This window comes from Plectropomus leopardus, chromosome 3 (genome assembly GCF_008729295.1).
Source record: "Plectropomus leopardus isolate mb chromosome 3, YSFRI_Pleo_2.0, whole genome shotgun sequence".
Taxonomy (NCBI): Eukaryota; Metazoa; Chordata; class Actinopteri; order Perciformes; family Serranidae; genus Plectropomus; species Plectropomus leopardus.
The window spans coordinates 14,420,854-14,429,185 of record NC_056465.1 but is presented as its reverse complement, the minus strand read 5'-3'; positions in this window follow the sequence as shown (position 1 = coordinate 14,429,185).

Here is an 8,332-nt window from a genome sequence, read left to right as displayed (position 1 = left end):
CTCGACATAACAGTTTTCCTTCCAAGTGACAGAAAAGTAATAACTAAAAAATGTATGTGAGGAACCATGTCATGGTTTCGACAACAAAAAAAGAGTTTTTTGGTTTTTTTTATTATATGTCTCCTTTTTACTTTAGCATTGTATCTTCACAATGCTAAAAAAAGCTTGCAACAATAATGAACCCCTGTCTGATCATTCACCTTAATTTCACCACTGACAGGAGAAACCCTGATGCACATCTTTGATTTAGTGCCATCATTTTGGAGATTTTTGTTTCCATATAAAATATATCTATGGAAAAAAAAAATGTGGTATGTTTCTTTGTTGCATTCATTCATACACTGTGGTCAGTATACCAAATATAGAAAAAAGAACAAGGTAATCCATCTCGAAACCTAATAATTTCAGTATTATTCTAGATCTTCATTTACTGTAGTTGTATCCATCTAACTGGGTTCAGACTGAGTTAGATGGAGGACTCAATAAATAGGCCTAACAAAAAACTGAAGAACTGTAATTTTTTGATCAGTGATATGGATCTTATAACTGAAGAGATGGTGCTATTGTACACATATCAAAAGTCAAAAGAGCGAGAGAGAAAAAAAAAGCAGTCTAATATTTGCAGCCACAGAGTTGGGATGCAAAACACACATTACATATCCAGGTTGTTGGCCTACAATGAAACATCCTTGTAAGTCTTAATCAAGTCATGACCCTCACCCCTTTGAACGACATCACTTTTCTTGTGCTTATTTAAGATACTTCTCACAAGTACTTTAACCTTTGAACCCTGAGAAAATTAGTTTGATCTCTTTTAAAAAAAAACACTGGGAAAAAGGCAATAAGCAAGTTGCTAATATATTATATATATATATAATATTTCACAAATTGTTAAGAAATTAGTTGATTAAGATTTAGATTTAGAAAATTATTTTTAAAAAGCTAGGGGAAAATGTCTAGACAAAAAAAAGGCTAGGGAGAAACTTCACTTATAATTATCATAATTACATATTTAAAATTAAGTTACAAAACTATTATAATTTTTAAGGACTTTTTTCTGGATAATTTCTGTGTTTGTTTGTTATTGTTTTTTTAAACTAATTTTCAGGTAATTTACTTAAACTTCAAAAAAAAAAACTAATTTCTTGCTAATTTTTGATTCTTTTCCTCTTTCATTACTTATCACCTTCTTCCTATATTTTTAAAGGAAATCAAGCCCATTCGTTCAGATTTCTAAACCTAACCATGAACCCAAATTCAGCTTCACACCTTCACAGATTCGACTTTTACTTTGTAAATTGTAACCGGAAGTTGAGTGATCTAAGTGTGTGTGACTCGACATCAAACTGTGGCTGTCTTGTTCTGAAGTGGAAGAAGTTGAATCTCCTCAGTCACCCGCCGGCGCCGCCTCCTCTCCGCTCCGCTGCGGAGGACCGAGGACAGACTCACAGCGGAAACTTCTGCACGGGGACACGGGGAAGGTAGGTCACGAGCCCGGTCACTCTCTCTGCGTTTTCATGCACAGCTCTGGAGGAAAACGGTCATGACATGATGCTGGCAGGAGGCTGCTCTCAGCTCTCAAACTCTCATTGCTACAGAAAGATTCCTGCAGACTTTGAATGTCGCTGCTGTTTGGTGTTTTAGAGTTTTTTATTGAGGCATCAGAGGGTCGTGATATGCTCCCCTGTGGACTTCATGTTGTCCCAGTGTATTTGTTTGGTATTACTCCTAAAACATACATTTAAATCGGTTGTTCTCAATAGCTCTTGGTTATGGCTGGGATCCTCGTTGGCAGTCAACGTGTGTGTGTGTGTGTGTGTGTGTGTGTGTGTGTGTGCGCGTGCGTGCGTGTGTGTGTGTTTCTGCGTCCGCGCGCGTGCGTGCAGGCCGGTGAGGGGATGATGTGGCCGACAGCAGACATCAGGTACATATAAGTAAAGGGTGGCCTTGTGTTGTTGACCGGCTGGGGGAGCAACTAGCAGCTTCTTATTGATGGAGAACAACTGTAGTGATTCTGCAACAAAACTCTGGACTATAATATATAATCTTTACAACATCATAAATCATACCTCCTAAATTCTAAAACATGCTTTTCTGATGTGACACATATGATAAATCTGATATAGGAATCATGTGCACGTGGATGTAAATACCCCTCAATGAACAGGAGAGGCAGTTTTATCAGCTGACTTTGCAGAAATCTGCAGGTTTGTTGCTGTATTACTGTTGTTGCATTCTTGATCTTTGTGCAGCATCACTGTTTTTTTTGGTTATTTTTAAATAATTATTTAACATATGTTCCAATCCAGTTACTATGAGTTGTGTGATGTATTTTGTATTTGCACCACCAACCAAACTTCTCAAATATATGTTAGAGGTGCATGATCTGATCCTGTTAATTCTGATTTCTCAACTCAGCGTATCTGCCGATACTGAGTGCCGACACTGAGCGCTGATACATTGCTTTGAGCAATGATTTTTTCCCCACCTTTAAAATCTGTAAAGCTCTGTGATTTTTATGTAAAGCAACATAAAGTGAGGCATTTCTATGAAAGAGTTGGCAGCCCACATGAGAAACATTACATTTCATCATGACATTATAAAGGAAAGTGTATTTATCATTGATCACTCACATCATGGCTACTACCCCTAAAGGCCAGTAATGGCGATGATATCGAAGCTTCATATTGGACAGTTGCATCCCAAAGAAGATAAAAACTGCAGAAATGAATATGATAAAAGCCAGAAAGTCAAAACCTTCCACTACCATCTGTGCTGTGTTCCCAGTGCTGCTGGCTGACTCACTTCGTGTCGAGTCAGCTCTCGCTCTCACTAAATATTGTTTCAAAGTCGAGAGGCACATTTTCAGAGTTAGGGGAGCACATCCGAGGTTCATCGGCCTGTTTATGTTCCCACTTTTCATCTGCACACTGTTTATTTGGGGAAATTGAGAAAGGAATGCCTGCCTCTTTCTCTTTCTGTCCTTGTACCAGACAGAGAGAAAGAGAGTTTAGTCTGAGAAATATCCCCCAGTTCCTTGTATTATTTCTATCACCTGTTCAGGGTTTTCATGTGGAGGTCTGTGACTGTAGACTTCTAGAGGGAGTAATTGGTGCTGAGGCAGACTGAAACGCTGCATCTGACTTGTGACATTCGTTTTATTCGGTTATTTGATCCCTCAGCCTCATGGTCTTATTAGAAAAGAGAAGCCGCACCGCTGGTTTAATGAAATAATAAACTGAACCTAAAGCTGATTCATGAGCTACTCCCTGATCAAAGTGGAAAGTGTGTGTGTGTGTGTGTGTGTGAGAGAGAGAGAGAGAGAGAGAGAGAGAGAGCGAGAGAGAGTCAAGGGGGAGTGCTAGACTTGAAGCTAAGCTGAGGGACACTTAGCATCTGTTCGCTCCACACAGACTTTACTTTGAGCCGGTCATATGGCTTTGATTAGTGTGCTAGTTTTCGGATAGCTCCGCTCTCCCTGGCAACAGTTAAAGACAAGGACAGCATAGTTAGCTCTAGTGTTTAAAAGAAAAAAAAACTCACTGTACATCCCTTACACCACATTAAAAGCACCAGTCACTACTCTCTAGATGACAAGATGAAAAAATGACGTGTCAAAACTGGGTCCACTGGCTTGATTACATTGCAAATTTGGCCCACCCTTAAATTCCCACCTAATTATCCCGAGCGGTCCAACTTTTCTCTCTCTTGTTAACAACGACCCCTTTCTTCTCCCCTCCTTCTTTTCTCTTTTGCAAATTGTGATTGCGTTGGAAATTGTGTGGCCTGTCTGCAGCTCGGACCACTTTCTCTCTTGGCCGCGACTGCGCCTATATGCTCGATATTCGTGGCTAATCCAAGCAAAACACAGAGGAGAGAGTCAGCGTATGTGCTCGCTTGGCCTGCTGACAAACATACGTTTTTTATTTCGCTCAAAAGTGATACAGCCCAGAGGGAAAGTTTTGCACAACAGACCGCGGAAGATGTACGACACCGTCACCTCTGCAGGACAGCTTTCTCTTAATTTAGCTGCATTTCTGTGTGCTTTATAATGGAGCAATAATTTACCAAGAAGGCAGTGCATGCATGTTGTTTGGGGGATCTTTTGAAGGCTGTCCACAAATCTCTTTAAGCAGCTTTACTTAAAAAGCACCAAGGGACAGCGCTGGGGGGTCCCGTCTCCCCCTCTTTCTCCCGTTTAAATAAACAAAAGGAGAGTTAGTGGTAATGAAAAGCACTTGATATCAAGCTGCAAGTTTAATAACCCCACAATAAATTGAGAGCGGGAGCAGAAGAAGTAATGAAAATGGAGGGGAGTTTGGCTTGTGCAGGAAATGACTGGGAGAAAGCCTGAGGGAGGGGAAGAGAGAAAGACTTTCAGTTGTTCCACGTACGAGGGAAGCTGCAACAGTACAAAGACCCCTTAGTGTTTTTTAAGCAAGCTCTCCTTTTACTGTACCTTCCCATCGCTGTTTGAAATGAAATAAGAGGCACATTAGGGCTCTTTTCAGCTCATTCCTCCACACTCAGTTCAGGGTATTAACACTCAAGAATGGCTCTCCCAGCTGGCTTGAACAGCTTACACTCTGCTGTCTCTCTTTCATTCCCCTCGGGCTTTGCACTCGTTTTTTTTCCTCCTCTTTTCAGGAGGCAACTTGTTCCCCCTGCTCTCGTCACCAAAAGGTTTCCCATCTGCTTCCGATTACCTTTGGCTGCAGTTGGTTAGCCGCCAGCCATCTGGGCCAGTGTGGCGTCTCCGCTAGCTCTTCTCTCCCCAGACGGCACTGAGGGAGGGATGGAGGGGAGGGGAGGCTGGGACAAGAGTGAACTGGGTGGGCAGACTTTACTGGAGAATAGCAAGGGTTGGGTTTTTTTAGCTGACACTGCAATCCATAGCCAGGAAACTCAAGTCAAAGAGAAGGGCACCCATGAAAATGGGACTCCTGATCCTGGCTCTGGTCTGTTTTTGTAATGGGTACTGTGGGTCTGAGGAAGTCATTTTCCATTGTTATTATAAAGCAGACTCGCTCTTATGTTGGTCTATAAGTAAAAAGTGCGCAATTAAAAAGGAACTTTGAGTTTATGTATAGCACAGGACAGTTAAATTAGTAGTGTGGAAAATGAACCAGAGACCCAAGATTTTAATCTGTGATGTCTGGCTGGCTTACCTCCAAATGATCAATGAGCGCTGTCATACAAACTTCACTTCACTTCTATTCAGCAGTTAAAAAAGGAAGGAACAATCTTCTGTTATTTCTGGCAATGGGAAATAGTAATTAACATCTGCTGATGGAGAAAAGCATTGAATTTCTCTGGCACTGTGAGGTATTATGCAGATGACATGCAACTGTATGTCGGGATATAGCCAGGTTTTATTGATGTGTCCTGTTACTGTAATTATTACTAACCCTAAAGTGGTACAGTCCATTTTTTTTTAACAGAGACATTTACCAAGATTAGGTCATTGCTCTCATTTGCTGATGTAGAGAAGGTTGTCCATGCTTTTATCTTCTCCAGACTTTATTATAATGCACTTTGCGCTGGTCTCAGCATGCAAAACTTCCAAAGCCTTCAGTTAATTTGAAACATTGCGACCACATCACACAATCCTTGCTGAGTGTTGCCGTGATCGCATGTAGTTAAAGGCTTTTGTTTGGAGTCAGTTATACCCACACAGCAGGTTAAATTGTACCCTAATAACAAACCCTAGATCACAAAATCTTCAGAGAGGAATTATTAGGAATAAATATGTCTCTGTCTTCTAATCTAGTTCCATTGAATTAAGAGGAACAGCTGCTGCAGAGGCGAGTTCTGCAGAATGAACGGTTAAGTTTCACTTTTAATGCAACTGATGTTCCACTGCTCCGTCTGTGCCCAGAGTGCGCTCTGAGGGTGTGGTGCAATCAGTGACCAAATGGTATTCAACAGCACTCCTAACAAACTTAACGTAAAGTTTTGGAGGTTAGGTTTAGGTAGGCACAGTTACTAAGGTTAGGTTTAAGGTTGGGTACCGAAACCCTGTGCCAACATGGCACTGGTGCCTTTACAACTAGTACCTACTGGACCAAATCATAGCGCAGACTTTGGTGACTCATTTTGGTGCCAGATTGTTTGAGTTGAAAGACAGACAGTGAGAGCAAGCGTGAGTGAGAAAGATAGAGCGAGCGAGCATGTGTGCCGGCGACAGTGAGGTTGCAGTGGCTGGAGCAGAGATCGTGAAGTTAAGTGGCAGTGCAGTGTGTGAACAGTTTGGGCTGTTTGTCAGTAAATAAATCCTACAACTCCTCAAGACCCAAGCCAAGCTCCCATGTCTTGCTTGTCACTTGCTGATTAATGTGAAGAGGATTTGCGCTGAAGTGAGCCAGCTAAGTTAGCCTCCCAGGCTCCCTGAAGGTGGACTGTTAAGGTGGACCAGCAGTTCTTATTGTAATGACAGTCTCAGCCATTCCTGAACAGCTAACAGAGAAATGTCTGTTTGCTGGGTCTCTCTTGAGTTAGTGAGGCAATTACAGATTCCAAATCAAAATTTATTTCACTGTTTTGTCATCCTGTAACTGTTATTTAGTGTTAAATTATTGTAATCGGGTTTGGTTTTATTTATAAAGTGAATTTGTTTATAATGCTTTGTATGTATCCATGTTTATATATTTATGTATTCTTTAAACTGTTAACAAGTTCAACTATACATTTACCTTTGCAATTAAAAAAGCCATACTTGAGTGTCATTAACAGTTTTGTGCTTTATTATTGTAGAAATATCAATTGAGGCACCTTTAGGCACTAATACCATTTTAAAAGTATCATTTTAGCACTGGCATCGGAAAAAAATCCAAATGATACCCAACCGCATCTAGGCTTAGGAAAATAAACATGGTTGGGCTTCTTTAGGTTTTGGCAAGTAAAGCTGTGTAGTTTAGGTTTAGAAAAGGAAACATGGTGACAACGTACTTAAAAATGACTCAGAGTTCACGAGGTTCCACACAGTTCCGAACACTGGTCTCTAGGGGAAAGTCATAGTGGAAAGTCCCATTTTTTGGAAGAAACATGGATGGGTGACTTTACATTTATGGTTGTGCATCTTACGGTTTAAGCAAGTTAAGTTATGTTTGGTTTACGCAAGTAAAATTACTATGGTTAGGTTAAGGAAAAGAAAAATGGTGACAATGTACCTTAAAATGTAGCGAAATTCACTTGGTTCCACACTGGGTCCTCTGGGGAAAGTCATGGGGAAACGTCCTGTGTTTTGTGACCCATCCACCAGCCCAATCTGCCTCCTTATGGGGACTACAACCTTCTTTACTCTCATCAGCACATTGGTCATGTGATCACAGCCTTGATCACAAGTTACTGGTTCATAAGAGATATATATAAATTTTGGTGCATGAACAGTGCATGAGAACAGCCTGAAACAGTACACTACCCTTGGTCTCAGATGTAAACAAGCCTCATATAGGCACTCATACCATCCGACTGCTAACCAGGATGCCAGCCAATTAGTAAGCTGTACAGTCAGGCAGCCAGCCAGCAAGTCACTCAGCCATACAACCCACCATCACAGTCAGCCAGCAGAGCAGTGATGGCAACCTGCTGCTCCTCTCAAATTGGCTCATTTTACCCCCAGAGCCTCTGACATAATACCCACTTCAAGCCCTGTTTGGGCATTAAGCTCAGCTTTTTACAAGATCAATGGCTTCCTTTGTGTTTGAACTCTTTCCGGTGGGCAGGGAGCTTAAAGAGTGGGGCCTCAGGGGCCCCAGGTTGGGACCTGCTGTTGTCTCTGGTCATCAGAGTGAAAGACAGGGTGTTTGCCCCAAGCCAAAGCCAAGATTGATTAGCTGAAGGAACAATGCAGGGCTGGGCGGTCCTTAACTGGACGCTGAATATGAACTGGGTAGATTTGTCTTGTTAGACTGGGAACTGCATGGGTCAATGGGATCTCATGCTCTCTCTCTCTCTCCTTTAGCCTGTGTTTCACTATGTCTCCCTTGTTCCTCCCTTTTTGAGCCTAAATCTGTCTCACCCCTCCCCTTTCACTCCCTTCGCACTCCCTTTCCTGGCCTTCCTCTTCCTCACTGAACAATTTCTCTTCTGCAGAGGGGAGTCTAAACCTGCTGCTGAGCCCCTTGGGAGATCCGTCCAATTTTTCCTCTACTCCTATGAGGACTTATCCAGGATCCATCACCACTCGCTGATCAACACACTGTTGAGGCTGCTATGTGCGTCTGAACACACACACCCTCCTGCAGCCATGGCCCAACAGAGCGCTAAGCTGTCCCACTGCTAGGCGACGGGGCATCCGAGAGGGCAGAAGACATGTTGGGACAGAGGCCCG